The sequence below is a fragment of the Apteryx mantelli genome, chromosome 4 (genome assembly GCF_036417845.1).
Source record: "Apteryx mantelli isolate bAptMan1 chromosome 4, bAptMan1.hap1, whole genome shotgun sequence".
NCBI classification, from domain to species: Eukaryota; Metazoa; Chordata; class Aves; order Apterygiformes; family Apterygidae; genus Apteryx; species Apteryx mantelli.
The window spans coordinates 23,557,699-23,583,940 of NC_089981.1; the positions used below are offsets into that span (position 1 = coordinate 23,557,699).

The 26,242-nt window shown below is 40.2% G+C and overlaps 1 protein-coding gene across 2 annotated transcripts in view; it reads right to left on the reverse strand.

Moving 5' to 3' along the window:
* The window catches only part of MOB2 (MOB kinase activator 2), a 118,871-nt gene that overhangs the window by 32,116 nt on the left and 60,513 nt on the right, over positions 1 to 26,242 (reverse strand). The gene's annotated exons all lie outside the window — the stretch shown is intronic.

The following is a 26,242-nucleotide window of genomic DNA, read 5'->3' on the forward strand; positions in this document are numbered from 1 at the left end:
AGCGCCCCCGGCCCGGCCCGGCCCGGCCCCCGCCGGCCCCGCCAATGGGCCGCGGCGCTGGGGGCGGGCGGCCGCGGCGGCTCCCTCCGCCCCGCCCCCTCCGCCCGGCGCGGCCGCGGGCAGCCGCGCAGCGGTGGGGGGAGCCGCGGAGCAGCGCGTTAGCGCCGCGCAGGGCGGCGAGACCGCCGTCGCCGGCGAGGCGGCCCCGCTGCGACCCTTGCTGCGGAGGGCAATAACGAAGCCTACCGGGCAAGGTTTCGCATTCAGGGACCGCATCACGGAAATACGGGCACAGGCTAGCAAAAGTGCAGAGCTCAATACGTTCTGTGTCGGAAATACAATTTTACATAGCGTGCTTCGGCCTGAAAACAACATCAAGATCTTTATCTGGGGAGTTTAAAGAGAAGAAGGGTGAAAAAGAGTGAAAAGCAGAAGCTGTGGGAGCCGCCTTGCCATTGTGGCCGCTCGGGTTCCCAGAGTTAAGAGCAAGTACTTGGCGACGGTCCTTAGAGGACCATGACTGATTAAGTCGGGTCCCCAAACCAGAGGTCTGCTGTATTGCACTTAAAAACCATTTTGCCATGAGTTTTCCCATACACGGTAACAGATCTCTAGATCGGCGCGGTACGGCCGGTTCCTTAGCCATGCCACACAACATCCCCGACACCTACCCTTCTGACAGGCCACTGCGCCAGGGGCTCCCTGAAGTAGCATTTACAGGCAAATCGCAATAAAGAAGTGACGGGTGGGATGTAACATCACCTAGAAAAAGCCCTAAGGATATCACTCATTCTCACAAGCAAAAACCTACCCATAGTGTCTTGGAGAAAACCGTTTTTCCCATTTTAGGTCCATCTCCAACTCCAGGTGAACTCAAAGGACAGTTCAGTAGAGAGAAATTGTCAAGGTCTCCAGTTAGTTTACTAAACTGGCATCCTCCCCTCGTGAACAGAAGGCCAACGGTGGTCTTTAATTAAATCTAGCAGAGAAAATGCCATTGCTCCTGTCAGCTGAAAGGCATTATTTGCTTCAGGTGGTCAAAGTGGACTGGAATGCAGCTGCTATTTGCACAGACCTAAGCAAACCCAAGAAACCACAGCCACGGATCCTACTTGGAGAAATAACGCGCTACTCTGTCCCAGTGCCCCTACACAGACAACAGTATTTTTCATTTACGCGCTGCCTTCTAACTCACACATCCAAGTCAGATCTGTAAAGAATTAGTTAGGCCTCCACATCCTTGTGAAGTGGGAGGTATTTTTACACTCACTTTTCAAGCAATCCATTCAAGACAGAGTTTTAATGACTTCACTGATATCACACAGGAAGCCTGCGGCAGAAGAGAGACGATTAGCTTTCCACTTTGCAATCGTGCATTCTGTACAGATTATCCAAACCTTTGAAAAATCGGATGCCCACTCAATCTTTTTCCCCAAATAAGAACAACTTGTCACAGTAACGCTAGTAAGTGACAGTCCTGGCAAACAACGGAAGGACACCTGCCAAGAGGGAGGTGGCGCTTTTCTTTGTTCACCAATGAAATCTGCATAAGGAATTTTGTTAAAAATCTGTCCTGAAAACAAGCAGCATGCGAGATAAAGTAGCTTAAGCTTTAATGAAACTCTGCCTGTCCAAGATAAACTAAAGAAAAATCCAGGGGTCAAACCAAAATAAGTACAGCTCTGAGGGAAACGTTACAGTTGCATTAAGAAAGCTGGCCTCTGCGTGACTCTGACAGCTAAACGTTTCTTCTTCAGAGATGGAGGCTTCAGTGACCTTACATGGGGACCTAAGATTACGAACTGACGATCTGCTGTTAGGACTGGCAGATAAACTGAAATTAAATTTGTAAACCTGCTATCGTTTTTCTTTGACCTAGATGAATGATAAGGATATGCCTCTGGATCAAATTGACGCTTTCCTGTCTCCTCCTTCAACCATATGTCTTCATGGCACCTTTTCTAGCCTTTCCTCCATCTGTAAGTATTCCTCTACTCAAGCAGTATATCCCCCTTTTGGATTGACTGCACGCTACAGCTTACCTGTATTACTGGATTTTATTTCATCTGTGGGAGAAAACAATATCTCAAGGTCAATTGTAAATGCTCCAAAATCATAAAGATAAAACTTGAGGTTATTATAGGAAGCACAACTTAAGCATGTATGCTTTTATTTATATGGCATCAATGTACAGTTACTTAAAACATATGTGCAGTATGGATTCTCGTATTTTAAAGCAAAAGATTTAGAGCGTATGTGCAGACATAAATGGGTTTACTTGAAAGTTGTCAAATCCAGAAAGAGCAGTACTCTATCCAAAAAAGCAATGTATTTATTTGAACACAACCACTGGTACGATCTCTACCTGTGCATATTCTTAAGGATGCATATCTGCATTTCCTCAAGGCTGTGTCTCAAAGATATGAGATACTCTGGCTATTTACATCAATCAGTACCTTCTTTTTTATCTGCCACCTCAACATTCTCTGCATGTAACAACTGCTGAGTCCAACCTTAGATTTAAGCGTGTTTCAACAGTGGCAAAGTGCTTCTTATTATCCCCTACCCACCAGTCAAGCTTTAAAGGTCACTGAATTGTATACTGAAATCATCAAGAAATTTTTAACAGAAATACCTGTGCATGGGCCTACAGATACAACAGCGTGCTTTATGGCAGTGGCAGTTTTACAGACATTTCAGTAAAATGTCGTCACCACCGCACACAATGAATCGACACTGGCACAGAATAAGGACACAAAACAATACAGTAGGAAGAGCAGAGCCCCATTTCCCACCATTTACACATAAATATATCTGCTTATAGGACACTGATGGAATGTTTTCTACACGATCCCAGCCGCTATCAGGACCAGAAGGAGTTTTTTGATCAATGCCATCTAAACTCAAACTTCTTGTTAGCGCCTAAGCCGACCACCAAGCCAAGGAACAATATTTAGAAATATTATGAATAATGCTTTGTATTTATAAACATTTTATAAGCAGCAGTTGCTCAATCACTTATGTATTTGCCCCCTTTAGGGTTCCATAAAAGTTAAGTGTAAAGCAGCCACCACAGAGATGCATACTAGTATCCAGAGGTTTGGAAAAGAAAGCAAGTCATATTAACCCAGACAAGCAAACAGTGTCAAGAGAAGAAAAAAAAAAATCACAACCATTATTTTGATTCAAGTACAACTCAGCATTGAGTTACAAGAAATGAGGCCTTGTAATGTCAGATTGTAAAGTTCTGTTTTAAATTAGACTGAAGTTTATTGCGTGTCCCTGCCTGACATACAATGTTGCAATTTTGCTAGCTAATTGGCCCTTCAGTCTGACTTTAGCCTGCCTTGCTACTACCTAGCCCAGTAACCTTTCCAGTTACCTCACAGTGCATCCCCAGTTCTCTGCCCAAGTGCTCAAAAATTAGCAGTGAAAACATTTTATCGTTTAGCTCGCCTCTAGGCAGTGTTTATACCAAGATCACATTCGCTCTCCATCCTGCCCTCGTCACAGAGCAGAAAAGACGCCAAGAGAAGCCACACCGTAACAGGCCGCAGAGGCATGGACTCTGGACAGAAGACAGACTGCGGTCAAAGCCAACTCAGTCTTAAAAGGTGGTATGGAGGTGGTGGTGGAAGGGGCAATAAGAGATTTCAAGGGTATGCTTTCAGCTCCTGTCTTGAAATAGCGGAAGAAATTGGTCTTCCTGACCACACACAGTGTTGCGATAAAACTTTATCAACAGTAGCCACACACACTTCAGACAGCTAGTGCATAAAAGATCGAGCTTAAAAGCAGCACATTCTTAAGTGACAAGGTGCCTACAGTTGCTGCTTTTGCAAAAGATGTGGTACCAACGACAAGTCAGTGTCTTGAGTATACTATCCTGCAACCACCTTCTCTGGCTTCACCAATACTGTGAGGTTTTTTTCTGCAACAGGCAGAGAAAAGAATTGGTAGAAAATATTCTCACCTAATCCATAACATGAGAAACAAACATCCAATCACAGCAAGAAGAGCAAAATACCTCAAAATATCATTGACGCATTACAAGGAGCTCCTAAGGGTTTATATTTTGGCATTTTGGAAGGGATGCACAAAATGAGAAGAATTCAGAATTCAGATCAACAAAAAAGACTAGAAAAAAAGGAAAAAGAAAAAAGAAAGGAAAGTGAACACTGCTGACTGTACCAAACAGAAAAATCGTGATCTCAAAGGTATTGTAATTCTGGCACGTGTGTAGGCACATCTATTGTACTGAAATCCCCTCAAATGTCAAGTTACACCAGGTTCATCAAGAAGCACATATGGATGAGAGTTTAAGAACATGAATGTATTGAAGGAAGCAGCAATAATAGAAGCTCAGAGGGAGATACTCAACTCCACCAGCATTGAAAAGCACCCGAGAACTGTTAAGAGAGGACACGATACTCAAACTCTGCAATGGAGAAGTGCTGTGAAAGAGAGGCCAGAGTTATTTTTTTGTCATCTGCTTTCTGATCAGTCCTCCTGAGTTATCCCACCTCGAGTGACAGAAGCCACTCTGCAAAACACACGCCGTCAGGACACTTGTTTTCTGAGTGTGTATTTCAGGGGATTTTGTACAGTAGCAAGCACATTCTCAAACAGTGAATTACAGGAGTATTGGAGAGAAAAATCAGATTCAGGCCTTAGTCTGTAGCATCACTGAAAACTTCTCACTGCTCGAAAAAACAATTCCTATTCTTAAAAGTTATTAATCTGACTCCTGGGCAAGTTCCAATATTACTGCACTGTCTAATGTTTCCCCTGCTCTTAAGCTGCTGTACACCATTACATAGCACTCCATTTTCAATGATGGATTAGGCAATCCCTATACTGTACCCTTCCTACACAATTCACTCCAAAATAATAAAACATCACAACTGTGACACAGCTCAGGAAGGAGAGAGTTTTCCTCTTATTAGTTCTGCAAAACACTATGCTTGGCAATATTATATACAGGAAAAATAAACTGGAAAATATTTGCAGAGAAGCAGCTCAAATCTGTCACCCTCACAAAACTATCTTCTATATATACAAAGTGGCAGCAAAAGCCTAGCAATAGCTCTGGATGACACTGAAGTCCAAGTGACAGACACAATCTGTCTTGGAGAGGAAGATATCTCTTTCCTTTTCTTTCAGCGGGGGAGAAGGAGAGAAGAAAACACAAACAAGTAAAGATGTGCTGTTGAAGCTAAAACACCTATCATTCGGAGAGCTCTAAAGGATGTCTGTAGACACGCACATCTCACAGATCAAGTCAGAGGAAAAAGTCTTATTAAATAGAGTGCCTGCTGATATGCTGTATGGGGTGCTCACAGCAGACTGTAAAAAGTGAGATGCTTAATTTATACCATTATAGACACTGTTAGTTCCTTCCTAGAGACAACACAGGTGAGAATTTCATCTCAGATTTTACCATTCCTTTTATTTTTTTGCCCTAATTTTGAAGCTCAAATAGGCTGTACACCAGGGAAGCATTAGTGCTATATTCATTTGATACAGAAAAGCTAAAATGAAAGACTCCTTTTCCTTCTCTTCCCCAAACACGCTGGACCTCAAGCTTCCTATAGAGGCAAAACCTCTAAAATTTGGCTGAGAAATTCTCCCCAGGGATTTTTTAACATATTCAGAACTACTTGCTACACATATACAGAACTCTCTCTGTAAGTTTTACAACACCACTACTGTTTTCACAGACTTACATAAATATGGCATGGAAAACAACCCCCTAATTGCAAATTGGCACGAAATCCTAGACTAAGGAGTAAAAGGTGTAATCAGCGCAGGAAAGGAGGGTATCTGTGTCAGCACTGCTATTGGTCAAGACTATCTGCACTTGGGTGGGAAAGGCACAGAGGGAAAAGGAGAAGATGCTGGGAGTGAACACGACGAGTTTTCCCAGACAGCTGGAGAGCCACTGAGGAAATGCAAGTTTGTCTCTCTTGGTGTTGGGACGGGCTTCATTTCAGCACAGCAGATGATTTTAGCTGGTAATGTCATATTGAGATGACAGCATGGGGGAAAAACAATTCATGAGACAAGCATGAAATTTATTCTAGGAGATTTTTCTCCAGGCATGCCGTATAACATAGGAACACACAGCTTGCATTATGTAAGATTAAACAGTGGAAGTATTCATTGTAATTCCTGGCACTTACAGAACAACTTCTTGGGTACAGCTTCTAAGGAGCAGGACCACAAAATCCAGAAGTCACAAAATTAACTTGGTTCACACCCAGACCAATGCACATTAGCCTTCCCCATACGATTCAAAATATGCATACTACATCCTGGCTAATTTTTAGTTTGTAAAACCTAGCAGGCCCAACATAGATCAGAGCTAGAGGAGGCCAATAACATCTTCTGCCATGTAAATCATGCCATAAAGTACCTAACTTAAAACCTGAAACAGTTCAGATTTATGAAACAGATGAAAAATTTCCAGTTCAGCTTTGCAAAGCTGACTACTGTTTGCATTGCAGCGGATGAGCCAAGAGGAGGGGCCATTTTACAACTCTGAAGTAAAACCTGTTTGGTCAGTGTGCATGAAAAGGCATGTGTCAGACAGACACAGGCCTACAGAAAGACCTTAACAAGTAATTCATCACAGAGACTTGCCTTTACATTCAAGTTGGAAGGCTGCATTTCAAACAGTCTTGAAAGAAGCAGCATGAAGATCTTGTCTTTGAGGAATCATCAAACCCAACATGCTGCTGATTAAGCATTTACAGCCATTAAAAAAAATTAACAGCCCTTTGTCAGCATGTTAAAATAGTGTTTTGTGAGTTTCTTGCCAAAATCCCGACATTTTATAGGACAATTCATGACGCATAGTTGACATGGTACATACAAAAGAGCCCACAATGTTCTCCCAGCAGCGGCACTGCGTTGGCCTGTGGTACCTGAGCTCCAGTTCTGCCCACACGAGGACTTGGCTGCACATGCAACGTACGCTTCAGTAGGCATGGCCCCCAAAACTGCACAGCCTAAATGAACTTCTTGTTATTTTTTTTAAATTCATTTCCAAAATATATACCCACTTTTCATGCTTTGATTTTCTGATAAAGAAAAATAGTTTACATGCATTCAGTAACCCATTTGATTTAAATCTCACACTTGTAGGCTGTAAAACTCCAGGTACCTTACAAAACTTAGTGTGATCAAATGATCTAGTGATGAACCTATTCCCACAAATCGGAGCACAGGTTTGAACAAAAAGTGGCAGGACAAGACAATTCCAGATTAAGACTACCATACACTTTTCAATGTCCAGGCACTATACTAACACATGCTGGAAGCACACTAGTCTAACACAATAAGGAACCAGGAAATTAAAAAAATGCATGTGTAGGATTGTTACTTTTGCATCATATTCATTGTTTCTAAATACCATTTCTTCAAAAGCCAAGTTAAATCAGCCACTGAGTGAATTCATGCCAGTGGCAAAAAAACTCATAAGGAACATCCGAAAAGGTAAAATATAATGAAATTATCACTTCTCTGTACAAAAATAATAGAAAACATTCATCTGAAGTGAATTATCTCAAACTATCAGAAGCTTCCTTTTTAGGCTCAGAATATGTGAAAGTAATTTAAAAAAATAACTAGAAAATTACAGAGGCCATAAGAAGGTCTACTTAGAGAACTGCCTTCCAAATTATGGCTGGATTATCACTTTAAGGGACAAAAAAATATTTTTATTACAGTGACATGTGGCTGCACTGCTGTAAACCCTGGTTCAGAGGTAATCATGGATTAAACACAATAAACAAAAATAAACACACTAAAAAAAAAAAGAGAGAGAGAGAGAGAAACACAGTAATACAAAGGAAGCTTCTAAGAACCCAAATCTCATCAGATCAAGAAAAAAAAAAGGTAGAAAGCACATTGGATGGGTACTGAATTTAGAGACCATCTTAAGCCAAGTAGGAAGAAAAAAACACGTGTATAAAAACAGCATCATTAAGTACGGATCTGACTTTGAACAACACTGCTGTATATACAGCTTTGGCGATGCTGTCTTGCCCCAAATCTTTGTTTTGCCTACAATTTGTTGTTTGGCTAGATTTACGCCTCTTCCCTCATTAGTCCATTATAATTCTCGAATGGATGTTTATTTACTAGGGAAACAAAGAAGAGCGATAGTTGACAGAAGAGTTTCACTGTTCTGGTTAGACAAGATTGTCATTTGACATGTTTTCGTAATGTAGTAAGAAAATTAGCCTTGCCGGCTTTCAAGCAGAGAAAAAGTCACACTTAAGGTACTGGACTGAAAATGAGGGGAATAGTTAACTACTGTCTGCCAAGAATATTGTGCATGATCTTCACTAAATAACAGTCTCCAGTCCAGTTCCACACCCATAAAATTAAGGTATTATAATCTATTTTTGCATGCTTTGTTTTTGTATACTTTTAGCTACTTGCTTTCAGGACTATGTTCATATCAATACGTACAGAGGCTAGGATAAGTGGGTGATAATGTCGTACTGTTGTAATTCCTACCTAGCGACTGAGAAATGCTGTTACCATTGGAATTATCACAAAATGGAGAAAAGCCATGTACATGTGTGATCATAATCACATATGGACAGCAGAGATAAATACATATCAAATTTTATCTAAATTCAAGCAATACACATTAGCTGAAGTATTTCAGTATTTTTTAGGTTTCTTTCTGGGCAGGTGAGAGAGAATACTAGAACATGTATTCATCCCTCATCTGGAGCTACTTCTGCACTTTGAAGGCACATTATATGCATGACAACTATGCTCCAATACACGGTAAGTGAACTTTTCTCTTTGGACATACTGGTCTAAAAATGACTTGAAACTAGGAAAAATACATTGTGTTCCACTATGCAAATAGCAACTTTCCTGTATAATTATAGTACATCTTGCTGAGAATTGCATCATGACCAGGATACTACCAAGAGGACAAACACTTAACCACTATTCTTAGCATGTTAGAATATTTTTCCCACATTATATAACCACGTACACACCCACATATGAGCAGCACCATGAATTTTTTCATTGTTTTTACTTCAGTAAAGGAACAGTTATCTTTCATTTCACTAGCTTTGTTTTTGTTATTGTTTTAAAATAGGTACTAACTTTTCTGCTTCATCTTTCATTATTTTTTTTCCCTTGTCTTTACCACAGTTGTCTTAACTATCTGGAAGAGGAGACCATAAAACAGGAGTAAAAAATGGCATTCTGATTCCAAAATATCCTTAAAATTTCAGTAAAATAATTAACTTTGAAACGTGTATTCAGCAGAAAGGGGGATTTTCTCTTGATGTTTTCATAAAATGGATAGGTGCACATCTGCCAAAAGCAGCAGCAGGATGTATTTCTGTTTGCACCCGTTAACCAGAAGCCTGGAAGAAAGCACAGCAGACTGCTGGAGATATCATCCACGCTGCACAGGCTCTTCCGTGCGCTGGCCGGAAGTGTGAAACACACACAATTCTTCTGAACAGATGCAGCACGGTGTTGTCTTACCTACACCCACATCTCTGGCAGAGTCAGCCAGCTCAGTGCAACCACACCTGAGCAGTAGCCACATTAAAAAGAAGACACAGAACAACTAAGAAATTAAATACTCAAAAGCTAACCTTGGTATATTGATTTGCACTCCATATTCAAGGTTCTGATTATACTTCAAAATCCAGTTTTTAATTTCTCTGGCTGGAGGATGGTAAAATACAGAATGTAGATTCTGCTCACAATTGCTCTACTGCAAGTTTGTCACCAAATCTAAGAGTTTATGAATGCTGCTAAGGATTCAGTTCCAGTCTTCCCAATCCAGCCAAGCTGTCAGATATGTATACAAAGAACTGATGAGCTTCAGAAGAATTTATGCACATGTTTAAGTGCTATATTAAAATGGAAATTAAAAACTTTGGATCCTAAACCCTTTGAGAATCAAGTTCAGTATGATGCAGTTTCCTCAAAGGGATGAGGACATGGAATTAAAGCTCTACAGGTTTGAAGAAAATCTTACTTTGCTTCCCAATGCATGTTCTATATTTATACAATGAAAACATGGACAATCAAATACAAAGATTTCTAAAGAACCTGCTTTTTATCACAAACAAGTACAGTCGTTGCTTTTAATATGACAACATTCAAAACACTTTGCTAGTGCTGCTTTTGAAAGTAATAAAGTATTGTATTCCACAGATTAGGCTCTGTTTTGTTTGTATATCTAAGTGTGCATGCACATTCAGAACCTGACCACAGCTACACTGCTGGCCCTACTACTCTTACACTTGTTCACCAGCTGTTCTTGTACAGAATAGTCTCCTGGTTGCCCTTCTCCTGACCAAATTTATAAAGAAACTAGTTGAAGGTCAATTAAAATTCCACCTAACTGATGCCGATATCTGCATCCATCACAGTTTAGATTCATGCCACAATATAAACTAGAAACAGAAAGAATACCATTGGTAAGCGAAGCCCTGCCACCCCACAGTGACAGACATCCACTGCCCTGAAATGCTGGGTCTCCCAACAACAGTCAGCACCGCAGGCCACGAAAGCCTTCTGCTCTGCCTAAGGGAGGAGGGAAGGCATGGGGGCTAGCAAAGACTGTCTGCTTCCTACACTGCAAGTCCTTCAGGAACTAAACCTCCGTAGATACAACTTTACCCTTTTAAGCAGCCAACTGAAGAAAGAATAAATTGGTATGGATTCAGCTGTTAGCAACACGCAGATAAGTGTACAGCTCCTCTTATCTTTCACCTCATAGGACTATTTGTCTTCACTCCTAATGGTTTGTTGGGGGACCGTGGTTTTAAAGACAAATATGCAATAGTTATCACATCTTAAAATGTAAATGGAGACAAGCATTTGACAGGTAGGTACAATCAGCATTGCACACCCTTTCCTGGGGCTGACTTCATCTGTTTTAACGTTGTAGATAAACTAAATAGTCATGTCTCCACTATAGTTTTTATAGTTTACATATTTTAATTATTTCACAATGAGAACACGTTTTTTTGATCAGAGAAGATATTCTGTCTATACAAATACAGCGTGCTAGCAAAGAGTGGCTGCTACTGTAGACACAGTACTTTCTATAAAGGCTGTGCTCTGCACATGCATGTTAAAGTCACCCCCCACCCATGCCTCTGAGCTAGCTGTCCAAGCAAAACAAGCTATACTGGTTAAAAAAAATAAAAAAATTGCCCATAACTGTGCTCCAGTTTCTTCTAGTGCAGGTATACTCTCAAAAATCCTCTTCATATCCCCCCAACAAATGCCAGAAGACATTTGGAGCACGGACAAAACACGCATTGGTAACACCCAACTTCTCCAGCGGATGATTCATACACATTTCCTCCAGCAGCACTCTGGGATCGTACACCACAGGATCTCCCTGACACTTGCCTGAAAAGCCTGATTTACTGGGCTTGCACTAATCAAACACGCTGCACGTGCAGGGGACAGCGCAGCCACCTACCTGCTCTTTGGGAGACCAGGGGAAGGCAGCAGCCCAGAGAGGGCGGCTGCCGCTGCCAGAGCGGCTCCCAAGGGGCCCCGGGGGAAGCAGGGGCGACTGGGTGCCGGGCGCAGAACAAACTGCTGGGCGCAGGGTGCTCCGCCGCTGCGCACCAGCACCAGCGCACCACAGTAACCAGACCGGGAGGCTTCAGGGCCAAAGCAAGCCTTCCGTCCTGGTCTGTCTCCCATCTAGTTACCCTTGTAGTGAACCCAGAGCTTAATTGGCTAGAGCACACCTTCCAGAAAGGCATCTGGTTTTAACTTGCATATCTGACACAGCACAGAAAAATCAGGGTTTTTTCAGTGATTTGTTTCAGTGGCTGATCACATCCGTTGCTACAATGAACGTCCCTTGACTATTTGAGAACTCCTGGCTTCAAGATCAAATTATTGTTCCAACTACAACTGTTACCCTTTCTCTGCCAGATTATAGCTTTTTTTCTTTCTGTTTTTGAACTTTATTAGCTAGATATCATTTTCACCTTTTGACCTTCTGAGAAATTAAAAAAAAAAACCTCTTTATGCCTCATTACAAGGAATCTTTTTTCCAGTCTTTAAATACTGTGGCTCTTTTCTGTATTTCCAATTTAGAAGGGATCCAAGTGCCTGCTCAAGAAAATGTAAGCATGACTGATCAAAAGATTTGAAGCTATTTTTCAGATCTTAGTAGGGATGAACAAGCACACAGAACTTTATCTGGATCTTCATTCCCAACAGGTTAAAGGAACAGTACTTCATTTAATAACGCTGAAAGGTTAAAAATATTTTCTGTTTATGTTTCTAATTCTAACTTTTAGGATGGAAATATTCTCTGAATTTCTAAGACAATAAGAAGAATGCTAGTACTCTTATTTGAGCAGGGAAAGAAAAAACTATAAAATAACCAAATTATATTCTCCAGACAGAAGGGCTATAAATGTAATACGGCCCTTGTTTTATAAATACTTAATCTGCTTGGTAACAATTAAGATCATTTCATCCCACACAGGTTGTGCTACCTTTGATTAAAAACCTCAAGGAAAAAATAACTTGTTTTTCTTGAAACCCATTTTCTTTGCTTTCTTACCTACAACCATAGGGAAAAAAGAAGCTGCAGTGCATTCATTCAAAACTAGGTTGTAGGAAACAAATGGAGAGCACATGGCAAAAATCTTATGTCCTCTTCCATATAAAATTAGCTCTGCTTTATTGCTGTGTTGCTTCCACTATAATCCTTGAATATCCTTGAGCCAAGTACACTACTGATCCAAGTCAAACTATCTGATCCAAGGGACTGGATAGAAGGGAGAGGGGAAGATGGGACAGCCTAAAACCTGAATGAGTACAGCTTATCATCTGCTCATATGAGCATTAGCGTGGAATGCTGGGCAGTGCCCTTTTACTGCCTGTTGCCTCCCAAGCCTCCCTTGTGCTCCTCCCTCATACTCGGGAAAAGGCGAGTGCTTTCTCCCACCCTTTCCAAAGAACAAATGCAGACAGCAGCAATGAAAAAAGCTGAAACAAGTTGTGTCCCTGCTATTCCCACGACAGTGTCACTCGCCTCACTTCAACCACGCAGCTTCTAATGTACGGAACTCAAAGAAAATACATCCATACGTGAATTCATTGAAAACATTACCCACCCTCACCCTCTCCATAAACACACTCCGCATACGGCAAGGGTTGTTGAGTTGCCTGGTGGATGAGAAACAAAAGGAGTAACAGATTGCCATTACGCAAGTCAGAACTTGCACATCTCTCCCAGCTTCGACATGTTATACCGCTACTAATAGTGAAAGCTGCAGTGTAACTTCTTCGGTGCTTCATTTACCGCCCCACTTCCATTCAAGATAATCAACTTCCAACAAAACTTAAAAGCCTGTGCTCTCTCACCATGCAACAACAAAAAAATAAGATCATCCTCCTGTACAGTACACATCTGCTTTTGTACCATAACTTCTATTTAGCAGATTGCTGTTTAGGAAAAACAGCCTGGCAATGAGAAACAATCAGCAGCTTGGTATTCGTTCTGCTTTTGTAACCTTTTGCCAACGGCCTTGCATTTCAAGGAAAGCAACAAACATCTGCTCTGCGCAAATATAAATATCAGAGAATCCAAAAGCTGCAATGTTGTTCAGTTTATTAGTAGATGTATTAGTATTAGTGGATGGACACAGAGAAATCAAACTAAATTTACATTCAGATACTCTTTAAAACTTTCAACTGAAAATTTTACTTTCTAAAACCCCTGCTGAACTATATTTTGTTACATTGTTTGTACTGGACTAATATTTAACTAGCCCCTCTGCGTCAAACCGTAGGGCCACTGAACCTCCTTAGCAGTGTTCTTAGTAGTCTCCGAATACAAAATGCTTATTAGGATCTCTTGTGAAACCCTCTGAGGGCATCTTTTGGTGATACCACTAAGCCACTCTATCAGCCAGCTTCTTCAGAAAGGAGCATTTCTGTTCAGTCCTCCCTGCCCAAACCACCCGAAAACGGTGCTTTTTCACAGCTCTAGTTTTCTGCTACTTTAGCGCTGTGAACCAGCTCGCCATGGGGCGAGATCAGAATCAGGGGCCGAAACACACCTAAGGTCAGAAAGTGCCTTTCAGGGGAGGTAAAGTCCCTTTCGGGAGAGGTTTGCCATTACAAGGACTTAGCTGCTGCTAAGCCACATGCTTACGCTAATAGCTTCACACACATCCTTGCAAACAAAATCAAAACAAAGAACAATTCCCAGTGTATGTAACTACAGCAGCTCCCGTAAATGAGAGTGGTAAGTGTACACAGAGAAAAATTATACCTAACTCCTTATTCCATTATTCCACTGCCAGGATGTTGTGTTAGACACCACTGTGGGAGGCAGTCAAAACTGCTCCAGAACACAGGAGAATAGCCGGAAAAGCTAAGAGACTTGGACTTGAGGCTGAGAGGGAAAAGGCAAGGGGAGCTGTTCAGCACGCTCACACGTGTCAGAAAACAGCTCGAGAGGGCTGCAGGAGATTACAAGACGGCAACAATCTTCCTCAGTCGTGCGGTTTTCTGACAAGGTGCTTCACTGTCCTATGCGCAAGTCTGACAATCAGAGGATCACAGTGATAACGATAATGAAAATCAAACCTGGGTATTATGTACTTTTTCACGAGCATGACAATGAAAATACTTTATGTGCATTGTAACATAGTTTGTTTCTGTAACACAGAAACTGCCTCATCATTATCATAATTACTCATGTTATACGCTACATTTATGATTATAAATTTTCCTGTGCATATAGAAGTGGAAATTCACGCTTTTTTTTTCCCAGCTGAGAGAGTCACTGCAAACTTACTCATTTATCTAGACCAAGCAACATAAAGGCATAGAAGTGGCATAATTCAGCTGCATGTTTGCTTTGTTGTGAACTAGATGTTTCAGCAGATTTTCAATACATGCAAAATATCAAAAGTTCAAATTATTTACTCAGTCCACTATATTTCTGCTAACAGTACGAAGCTCTCTCCCTCCCACCAAATGGCTTCCAGAACTACTATAGTTGGGATGTGAGCTGGCGGGCAGAGCAAAACCAGGAAGCTTCTAGACCACAGAAGCAACTCCTTTCAGGAGCGCAACAGAGAAAAAAACAGACGATAGCTCCACAACCGCCTTCTAAACCACCCCCCCAACCGTGCTTTTAATCCCTGAACGTTTTTAGGAGAGCTGTTATTTATTCACAGACCTCGCTAATACATATAGTGACACTCTACCACTTGTCCTCTATAAATCATATGTATCTGAGCATTATGATTGCACTGTTGATTACGTATAGTATTATTGACTGCAAAATTCTCCCAAAGAGAGCAAAGGTTAAGTAGGATTAAGAGATCAGTAACTTTTTTACTTAAAGGGAGAAGGTAAAGATGAGACATGAACTCTTAACTGGTTTGAAGTAGCCTCTATGAAAGCAGAATTTTTTTCCAAAAATATAGGACCTATTTTCATGGCTATTGCCTTTTTATAGTAGTCTATATCAGCAAAGTTGACTTTAAAACACAACAATTCCAGTCTGTACTTTTTTACAGCCAGATACATAAATATGAATAATGTTCATAATGTATGGTGGAAAGAGACTGGAGCTATTTCTTATTCACATAATATGGAATAGTTAATTAGTAGATATGCTATTATCTGTTTTCAAGACATTCATATATATAAACACATCAGCCAAGGTCTATAACAGCTCCTCTATGAAGTATTAGGCTTGGGGAATAAAAGCTGGAATCTGAATAGCTTGTCAAAATCTGAAGAAACAGACTTGGTATTGGAGGAAGTCTTGGGGAAACAGAGCTGCCAAGCCTGCATGGATATCTCTCTAAAAGCCAAAAGAGAAATCATTCTGTGCTTCTTATCCTGGACGTTTTTATTGTTGTCATAAATAAATTAGCGTTACACTTGAGAGGAGCTACAATTACTCTGTGAGTGGCTTATGCATACGCTCCCTCCCCACTATTATTTCCTCTGTTCCTTGCAAAACTCAGTCTTCAAAACTCAATAATCTGTGACAAAAATTGGTCCTTAAAACTGCAAACAAGGGATTTAGGCAGCCAGGCTGCAAAAAAAAAAGAGAGAAGATATTGACAAATTTTTCTATGCTTCAAAGACTGGGTCAAAGTGACATAATAAAACCCACATGTCCAGCTCCTTTTATGGCCTTTCACACAGTTCCCGCTCTCATAACACTCTCAAGATAAGCCTGGTAAGACACGTTGTTGTTTACAATGCTCCATTTTGCCAAGAGTCAAACTAAGAAAGTCTCGGTAGCCTTCAGCTGTTTGCACGTTCCCATTTAGGCTGACACAGGAGCAGCTGATGTGTGCATGTAGTCATTGCCTGTCTTTTGTTTCTCAGAACAAGGAGAAAACACATTTTTTCCCTCCCTTGTCTGGGAAACAGGAAACAGACACTTATAAAGGCTCTCCCACATACAGCCGCGGCCGGAAAAAGGTGGAGTTTGGCAACATTAAGATTTGTTCTTCAAATGCAGACCAGCAATTATTCTAAGGTAAGCAACAGCATGGCTGGACTTACCGATACTTACCCGCTCTGCTGCTGCTCTTTGCACATGTATTTATATTTCATGCAGTCTTACTCAAACATAAAATCAATCATTTTTTTAAGTCATTCTTTATTTGAGTTTTTGGGTGATTAGACTCTTGCACAGACTTTATTCATCTTTTCATAATAACAACAAATGAAAAGAAATATACCTTTTATAATAAATAACTGCACAAGTTAATTAGTTCTTATGCTCCTTATAAACTGGCTAGACATTTTTATCCCTGTTCTATAATTGAGTCTATACTGTTTTAAGTGCAGAATATAGCTCCCAAGAGCACACAAATAATTCTACACCTCCATTTCAGAAAGAATAAACTAGCAACAATATTGTATTTAGCTCAGAGGGGAAAAACTACATGGATTTTCTAGGAAGGCCCATTACTTGACAGCTGTAATCTGCATGTCTGGAAGGTCTGAGAGACAGAGCTTCATGTTGCCCGGGTATACTCCAGGAATACGTATTAAGAACTAGTAACAGAAGAAGAATTGGCATGATCAGAAGGAAGAGTCTCCATTGAAACAGATACTGAGAAGGTGGTTTGAAACTACCTGTATATAAGCTACCCAAAGAAATCATAAAATAAACTGCTAAATCCAAAAGTTAAGTACCTATGAGACTTTTTCACTAGCCAGGGCCTGAACATTTCTGTGACTGCCTACATCAAAAACCCAGAAGCTATTTTATACAGACGCTTGTAGAAGGCCTTTGTAGCCATTGTCTGTGGAAAAGAAAAAACACCATAGGAAAATATTCCCAAACTTGAATAAATAGAAGCAGCTATGGCTGTGGATGATAATGAAGACACTGAAGGAATACAATCATGATCATCTACCCTGAGTGGGTACCATGAACGTAACATATATAGTTTACTTTTTGTTTTCACACGGGATGTCCTAGCCCACATTTAAAATGCAAACTTTTGCATGAGATTACTTCCTCTAACATTCACTAAATCCATTATAGGTTTAGAGCTTTTAAAAAGCTTTCCATCTCACAGGGAGGGCACAATTTGCTTAAAAGAGTAATTTTTATACGATTTTAATCACAAACTGGTCACGTGGCAAAAAGTCATGAACGAACTCAGTAACCAGCTCTTTCATAGGCTGTGCTGCCTATATTAAGAATAGCTCTAATGCTTATGGAGTGCAGTTAATCAGCAGCTCTCAAAGCGTTTTAAATCACATTGTTCTTTGCTATAGTGTGTGCCTCCAACATAAACTTCCATAATGTGACTCACACGCACGTATCACGCACTCCTCCATCATAACACACATTCCATGAGCTCCAGCTTACACCAGGGCAGTCCAGACAAGAGGTACCCTGACACATCCCCCCTGTCAATTCTCCTCCCTTTCCCGCGCACCAAAATCTCCAGCTCTGCACCTATTCCAGGGATGTCCCCGCATAGCGAGAACACCCAGCTAGTTTTCCAGCTTGCTGGCTTTACTCTCTCCTGCCTTGCCCTTTGCCATAGCTGCCTCCCCTTTTTACCTTCTGTGTCCCCTGATGCTGGGATCCACCTGCAGAGACAATGGCAAGGAGCCCACCATGGGGCTGGTTCCCACACCAGAAAGGGCACCAGTCAGGAATTCGGGGCAGGCAGGCTCTGTGAGAAGCAAAGCACTCCCAGCGCAGGCAGCCTCCTTCGGCATTAGGGCCCAGGGTGTGTAACGAGATGTGATGACTCCTACTGTCCTACTCCACTGCTCTCAGCTCCCAGGTCACCTCAGAAAGGAAGGCATCAGCATTGGCTTCAGAGTTTAAGGCATTCCCCAGAAGGCATTTCATATGCTGTAGCTTGAAAATGACTGAAAAAGGCTACCAGAAGATTATCTTCCAATAGTGAAAACTTGTCCGAAACAACAATCAGCTCACACTCAGATCTCTCCAGTCCCTCCAATAATTGATGACAGGACAAAAACAAAAACAAAAAACCACTGATGGCAGGAGGAAAAAAAAAACAAACCTAAGGAAGAGTCTCTTCCATTAAAGAGGCACTAGAAATGTAGACAAATAGTTAAAAGTTTTGAAAATAGCATTTTTTTAACCATACTCTAGATCACAAAAACAAAAGGTCCCTCATGAAGTGAATAGTACAATCAGCACAGATGAAAGGGAAATGCTTCTTTACCCAGCACTTTGGCTACATGCTTCATCTAACGCAGGAGGATGTCGCACCGTACCTGCTCAGGTAATTCCAGAGACCCTTAGTAACGCCTGGAGCTATGCAAGCTTACACACAGCTCTGACCTCCAACTGGCACCCTCTGCAGTCATCTCTCCCCACTTTATTGCATCATACACTAAGTTTGATATATTATCTACCTACACAGAAAGAATCCATCATCTAGTATTAGAGCACAAAACTGGATAAGAGCATGGGACAGTCAATCTCTCTCAAAAAGCCATATTCCAGCCACTGAGAAATCAAATGATCTTAATCAAAAGATGGAATGAATTTGTAGAAAATCTGATTTATTTCAGTTGCTGAATAGCTACTTCATTTTTTGTTTGTTGTCAGACTGAACAGTCTTTTAGAGCTGAAAAGATTTGTTTAAATAATCTTAAGTACAGCGATAGCACTCAATATTACAAAAGGCAGCATTTAACCCCTATAAAAATATTTAAGCATATAGTCAATGTACTTCTTCAAAGTGTTCTATGAACACGAGTCATTAAAAAAGCACATAATATGCTCTATAAAATAAAACTACAGTGAAAAAATTACTAAAGTCCCCTCAGAAAGCTGTAACATTACTGTATCAAGAATACACTCATAATTAAAGACTGACGAGGAAAGCAAAGATAAGAAAAAGAATGGGTCCAATGCTTTTGAGTAATGTAGCTGTATGACTGCTATGAATTAAAGCTCCCAAGCCAATAAAACCTGACATACACAGAAAGTCAGCGTGGTGCTGCAAGCTACCTAATATTTCTCATTAGGATCTTTCCTGCCAGTAAATGATGCTTAATTATCTTCAGCATCCATCAACACTGCTGCTGTTCTCTCCCACGTAGAAAAAGTTAAAGAACCCACATTTTGTTTTAGCTGAGCTGGCAGCAAAACAAAATGAGTGATGTTGCATCCTGCATAGTTGGCAAGACAGAGCTTTGGGAATAGAAGATAAAATCATTAACAGGTTTTGCTTTGTCTTCTTTTCTTGGCTTTAGAGTGGACGATAAGCAAGAGTTCCCTTAATACAGCTGTGAGAAAAGAAACCTCCCTTTACCTCACCATTATTGCAGGTGCAGTTTGACAGTGATGCAAGGAAGAAAATAAGTTGTTCTTCTGTTTTTAAAAAAAGCCTGAATTCATTGGAAAAGCTTTTAATATGGCTGTATTTTATACACTTGTTCATTATGATCTTACAGTGATTTTCCTTTAAAAAGCTCTAGAGCATCTCAGAGGCAAGAAGAGGAAATAAATTGCCCAGTGCACATCAAGCTACTGAAGCTGCAATTCAAAGCAATGGTATACAAGTTTAGAGTTAATTTGGTCCCCCTAATTATTATTAATGAGCTATAAATTAGGACATTAATAGTTTTAGTGTAAAACAACGGAAAACTTACGTGTCTACTTTTAGTGGGCACTTCTTGCCCTGCATACATACTACCTTAATTATAATCCTGACCATATTACATGCTCCCCTACAGAGTTTACTTTGGGTGGAGGAAACAGAACAACAACAGAAGGTGCCAAAAACAAAGTTCCAAGTTTCAATTAAGTGTTTTGCCGTTCCCTGTTCTGGTGCACAGCTGCAGAGAGAATTTCTTTGTAATACTCAGATCCTAATAAGAGCATTTATCACTGTCCAAGACTCTGTATAAGACCAAGGATGACAGCTTCCTTGAATTTGTGCTACACAATTGTTTTATATTAAAAAAGAGTGAGACATTTCCAAGTATATAGTATGGGGAAAAAAAGCAGAGAGTGTAGAAGACTATACATCCCACAGGAGACCTGCAACAGCGCATTTTGGAGTTCTGAATTAAATTTTTGCTTCTGGTGGAAACTAATTAAACATTGCGAAGAGTTATTGTTAGCTGCACAGATAATCTATGACAATGCACGTATTAAGTATTCCCAAAGGGCAGGAGACTAATTGAACAGGTCAGATTTAAGAGTATGCATTAAAATAATCGTCTTTCTATGTTATAACCTGAGCTTTTTATTTCTTAATCACTGTACAATCTTCCATTGAAACAAGTACATTTTTTGCATCAAAACAACAAAGATTTTTTCCTGCTGAAATAAAAGCTGGCATAAAGTACTATGGTTTCAGAATCACATTACAAGATTAAGTCTACACTACATGCTCCACTGATCTAAATAATTTTCTGATCAAGAAGCTACCCAAAGAAATATTTGATATTTAATTTAAATACATATTTTTCTTAAGTCATCTGTAGCATTCACCATGAAGAAGGCTCAGTTCCAAATCCATATTTGGGAACAGTTCTATTAATATAACGCAATAATGATTCAGTACAAGTTCTAGTGAAATCTCTTCTTTAGAAGCATGAAGTTTATAACACTTTCCCCATATAAGGCTTACAGTTGAAATCTTTATACATACAATGTTAATTAATACAAAAATGCTTAAACCATTTTTGCATACATGCAAAAAAATCCCAAAGAAAACATATCTGAGAACATAAATCATAAAACAAATGCTACCAGAACAGCCAGACCAAATATAGAGGACAACAGTTACACAAACAATATCCACAGTCCTTATAAAAGAAACCCCCTTCCTGAAGGTGAAGATAGGCTCCAAAGATCTAGTGTTACAATTCTAGAACAACATTTGGTATTTTGCACCATATTTCCTTCTCAGTTCCATTGAGTAAGAGTCATTGTGACCAGATGGTGACACGAAGATTAGTGCCAGCCTTCCTGCCTTGAGGTCCCTTGCTTTTAGAGTCAGTCTCCTCGTTCAGCTTGTTATGGCTCCGCACCTCTCCGCACTGCTCCTGCGGCAGAGCAAACAGGAAGGCCCGAGGAGGGGTCTCTCCCCCAAGCGGCACGCTGAGGAGAGCACAGCTGCCAGAACCAGCACTAACAAACCTTCGCGGCACAGAGTGAGCGGCAGTGGTCAAAACCAGCCCGCTCTTCCCGGCTCCACTCCTTGCCGGGTGTGGGCAACGGTGCTGGACTGAAAGCTTGTCCTGACCATAGGAGCTCTCTGCAGCTCTTCCAAAGCTTCCTTCAATATATCCTAATACCTCAGTCCTGACTTGCAGGAGACTGCAAGGACCTCTGAGGCTTCTTTTGCTACATGCCTGGCAGCACTTACAAGGCTGTTTGCAGACTAATTCTAGAGGGGCTTCAGTTGGTTCAGGTTCAGTACTGACTTCAGATTAAAGACATTTCAGTATTACAGCAAAATTTACTTCTCAATGTACAAAAGAAAAAAAGCATGAACAGTTTAGAGGAAGCTTAAAGACTGGTAGCTTGCAGGTTTGGGAGGTGCAAACATTAAATAGCTATGGTAAGGGGGGAAAAGTTAAATGCAAAATTTTATTGCTCACTGGCATGAAAGATGCACCTCACCAAACACACAAATTTCTCCCCTAATGTGGCATTCCTTCTTTTTCATAATACAGCAGAAGCCCAGTGTAATCTTTTTATCCTCTAAAGGGAGAGGAGGCAGTGAAAGTAATTTTGAGAGGAAACTTTTTCTACTGTTTGTGAATGATTATATTTGCCACATTCTGCAGCTCTGCAGAGGTTGTTCTCTCTCTATACACTCAGTAATCAGACCTTCCTCAAATCAGATGAATTTCAGCCTACATATTCACAAATGCCTAACACTACTGAAACATTATCCCCTGCAAGTATTGCATTAACTCTTCCCCTCCAAAAAAACCCCCCCAAAACAAAAAACAAGGATCATTTTAAAGACACACCAGAAATCAGGTCACTTTGTAACTGAAGCAAACTGAATGAGCACACTGTCAACTTCAGAAAACGAGAGAGCAAACCTGTAACTAAAGCTATAAAGGGGCGCAAAGAGCCATCTCTGACTAAGAGAGCAGTAAGATCACCTTGAGCCAGGCAGAGCTCAGTGCTAGCCTTACACTTGGCTTACATTTCTGACACCATAAAGCACTTTAAAGAAGACTCTCCAAAAATGGAGTCCCAATCCAAGGAAAACTGAAGCAGATAATCTACATTTTTGGCCTTAACGTGACAAAATTTTGCTGCACTTTCCAAGGATAACAGTCTGTATTACTACCCTTAGATCTTCCTTTATTTAATGATAGGAACTGTAGTAATTTGGGAGGACTGTAAAATAGTTCTCACAGCTGCTTCTCTTCAGATAAGATATGTGGGTGTTCATACTATTTCTGCCTGCCAGATGAGGTATTTTAACAGGCTTTCATGAGCTGCTTGTCACATCCTTTAATACTATTTTTTCTTGCAGTTGAAACCATACTTTAAAAAAGCCTTCTGGAGCAGAAGCTCTTATTTCTACATTTTTCAACAAAATGAACATATTACTTTTTCTCCTTTGTTTTGTGTCAGTATAAGAGGGAAGCGTATGAGGAAAATATATACTTTTTTCAATTTCAGAGCTTGGCTCAAAATCAAGAGTCATTAGTTAAAATCAGTGGCTTGGAGCAAAGGAAACGGATTTTGGAGCCAACAATATTTTATCAGAGTCAGCTGAACACCCATTAATCATAAGATATTCCTAAATATTTCTTCCTTGTTCAACTCAAATTTGTTTCAAGGCATGAGTTACTTCTGCCTTTGATTATATAAATCCAATTCTCTCTACTTTCTATCTATTTGTGAGAGAAATGGAGAATAAGAAATTTTTCAGAAATCCCTATTTTGGAAAAAATTGTTATTTCAAGTTGTGATACCAGTTTATGAGAAACAAGGCATTACAGCATAAAATGTAACTTCTGTAAAAAACATTAGAAGATTTTTACTGAATTATCCTCACTTTTAGAAGGTTAAATTTTTCTGGGGAAAAAAAGTAGCATTATTAAGATAGGTAGACATAACAACCTGGCTGCACACCACACAGGAGAACTGCACATAAAGAGAATCAGGTGCTCCTGACGGACTTGCCATCAAAGCTGTTGACAATTATGTGAAAATCACCTTCATATACACATACGTCCCAGATGAACGTAGCAAAACATGATCTCCACGCATAGCATTTTCAGAAAGTCCCCGGAGGAGCACTGGGCAGGAGAAGGGAGATCTCAGCTATCCGAATTCTCAGTTGAGCCATCGATATCACAGGCTGAACAAGGAGAACTTTTCAAGAAAGTTGAGACAATTCTCCTCAGCAGCACGGCTGCTATCTGAGAAGCTGCCTGCGAACAGTGCATTTTCAAGCTCTCTTGAAAATCCCTGCCTGACTTCTGAATGCACAATCTAGCTATCCTCCTTTTGCACCTAAAATGGTGCAGGAAAACATGCCACATGGCATTTATTCAGCAGTGCAGAATCGGATAGGGGAATGGAAGGAAGCTAAAATTATTTTATTAACATTAAAAAAAAAGTATTTTGTGCCACATATTGGTTTCAATGAATAACCTATTTTACATGCTGTTCAGTTTCCATGATCATGACACGGCTTTGGGATGACAGCGACTTATGAGCTGCAGAGATCACAGCTTACAGTCTTAACAGGTCTCTTCAGACAGTTGTGAGTTCTAAACCTGCACTCTGATTTAGAAAATATCATAGGCCAACTGTACACTGCAAAGCTTTGTCAAAATAGCTATGCCAATCAGAAGAGAGTAACGAGGCGTCACGTGGCTCACAGATCAGTGCCATCAGAAATCCCAAAAATTCAGGAGCAATTGTACTAAGTAGAGCGTTTGCCAATATATCTAATGATACTTGAAGCAAGGTAACTAAGTTGCCAGGTGCCCAAAGGAACTCTTCATTTCTGCAGTTGAACAATCTCTAACTCTCCAGAAAAGCTTTCCTACTCTGGGCATCGCCACTGTGAAAGCAAAACAGCACAGCCACAGTTCTGTCTGCACCACTATAAAGGGGCTAAGAATGTGTAGGCTCACATATAATGATTTAGAAAGACATGGGAAACTAAGATCACACCACCAAAGTTCAAGCTGCATATTTCTTTTGGGTAGCTTGAGGTTGTATCTTTTAAAATGCATGCTTGGATTTACACTCTTCCTTAAACTAAGTCAGTAGGACAACAAGACAGTGGAAGAAGACATATAATAAACAATATTTGTTATTTGACACCTCACCAGTGTGCAAAGACTTATGCTGACTATCTGTAAATCCAAGTGCTAAAGCGACAAGAGAGAAGATTTAAAAAATAGCATTGGCAAAGAGAAGAATTATACTAAAACAATTACAGCCCTGGTGCATTTCACACTGCCAATAAACACAGCACCAAGCAAATAGAGGGACATCATCCAAGTTAAGATGACCTTCAGAAAGGATTGTCAGTAAAAAGAAATTATGCAATGCAAAGAAATATAATCAGCACACTGCAGGTTAGCACATAACAGCAAAGCTGACTTAATGACGTTGTCAAAGAGATGCTGGCAGCAAGATTTCTACTTCAGTCTCAGCAAGATGAGGTTGCTCTCCTCACTTAGTGTCCTCTGACAAATCTCAGCACTAGACCTTTTTGCCTCCACAAAGATGCATAACCATTACCTCTTTAAAAAGCAAAGTAAACATGCCCATGATCAGCGAGACCAGCTCAACAAAAATATATGTATCATTCAGTTTATAAGTAAAACTCCAGACTACATATAAGTTTCCAATTTATATGTGTGCAATTCTAACACTACTGTCAACCGGGGTAAAACGGAATATGAGAGCAGGTCAGGATAGGGGGAGCTTTTAACTGGTATTAGATTTGAAAATACTTTCCAGTATCTTATTTCCCCTTGCGGTCTTCCTCTCCTTTGCGAGTTCACTAAGTACAATCAGTAGCTGACCAAACCATACGCAAAGAAAAACCTAATTATTGTGATGACTCCTATTGCAGTTCTTTCTTTAGAAGCAGCATTAAAAGCAAGAGTCATATTTCATTCTTGGGCAATACTTTGTAATGTCAAAGGAGGAAGTATTAAAAGGAAAAGTATCTTTGCACAAAAGATGCAAGGGTCTTCGCATAACCCCTTTATCTCAGAGATTGGACTTCTTCTATCACTCTTTTTGGTTGCTTCACCCAAGATATCAGCATCACATCTCCCAGCAACTAAAGAAAAAAACTGATTATAACTTAAATCTGGTCACATTTGATATAGTAAAACAAAACATGAACTATTTATAAACCTTGTCTCTTTCAAATCAAGGTAAAACAGCTGCAGAACTGGCTTCAATTTGACATAAGCAATTAGCATGTAAAAACTATAGTAAGTTAGATGCAAAACAGTGGGAAGAACAAATGCTTTTATGGAAACAGAATGTAAGAAGAGTATAGAGTAGGAGTAGTTGTGGGAAAGGCCTGATCAAAAATTAAAATTACCCAGGTATCAGGAGCAGGGCATTTCAATGCACTTCCTAAGTAAAGCCAAACAGGAAGAAGTAACATCAGCAGAAAGTATATTTTCAAAATAAGATATTTTTTGCTCAATATATTATGACATATTTCAAAAAAAAAAAAAAGGAAGCATT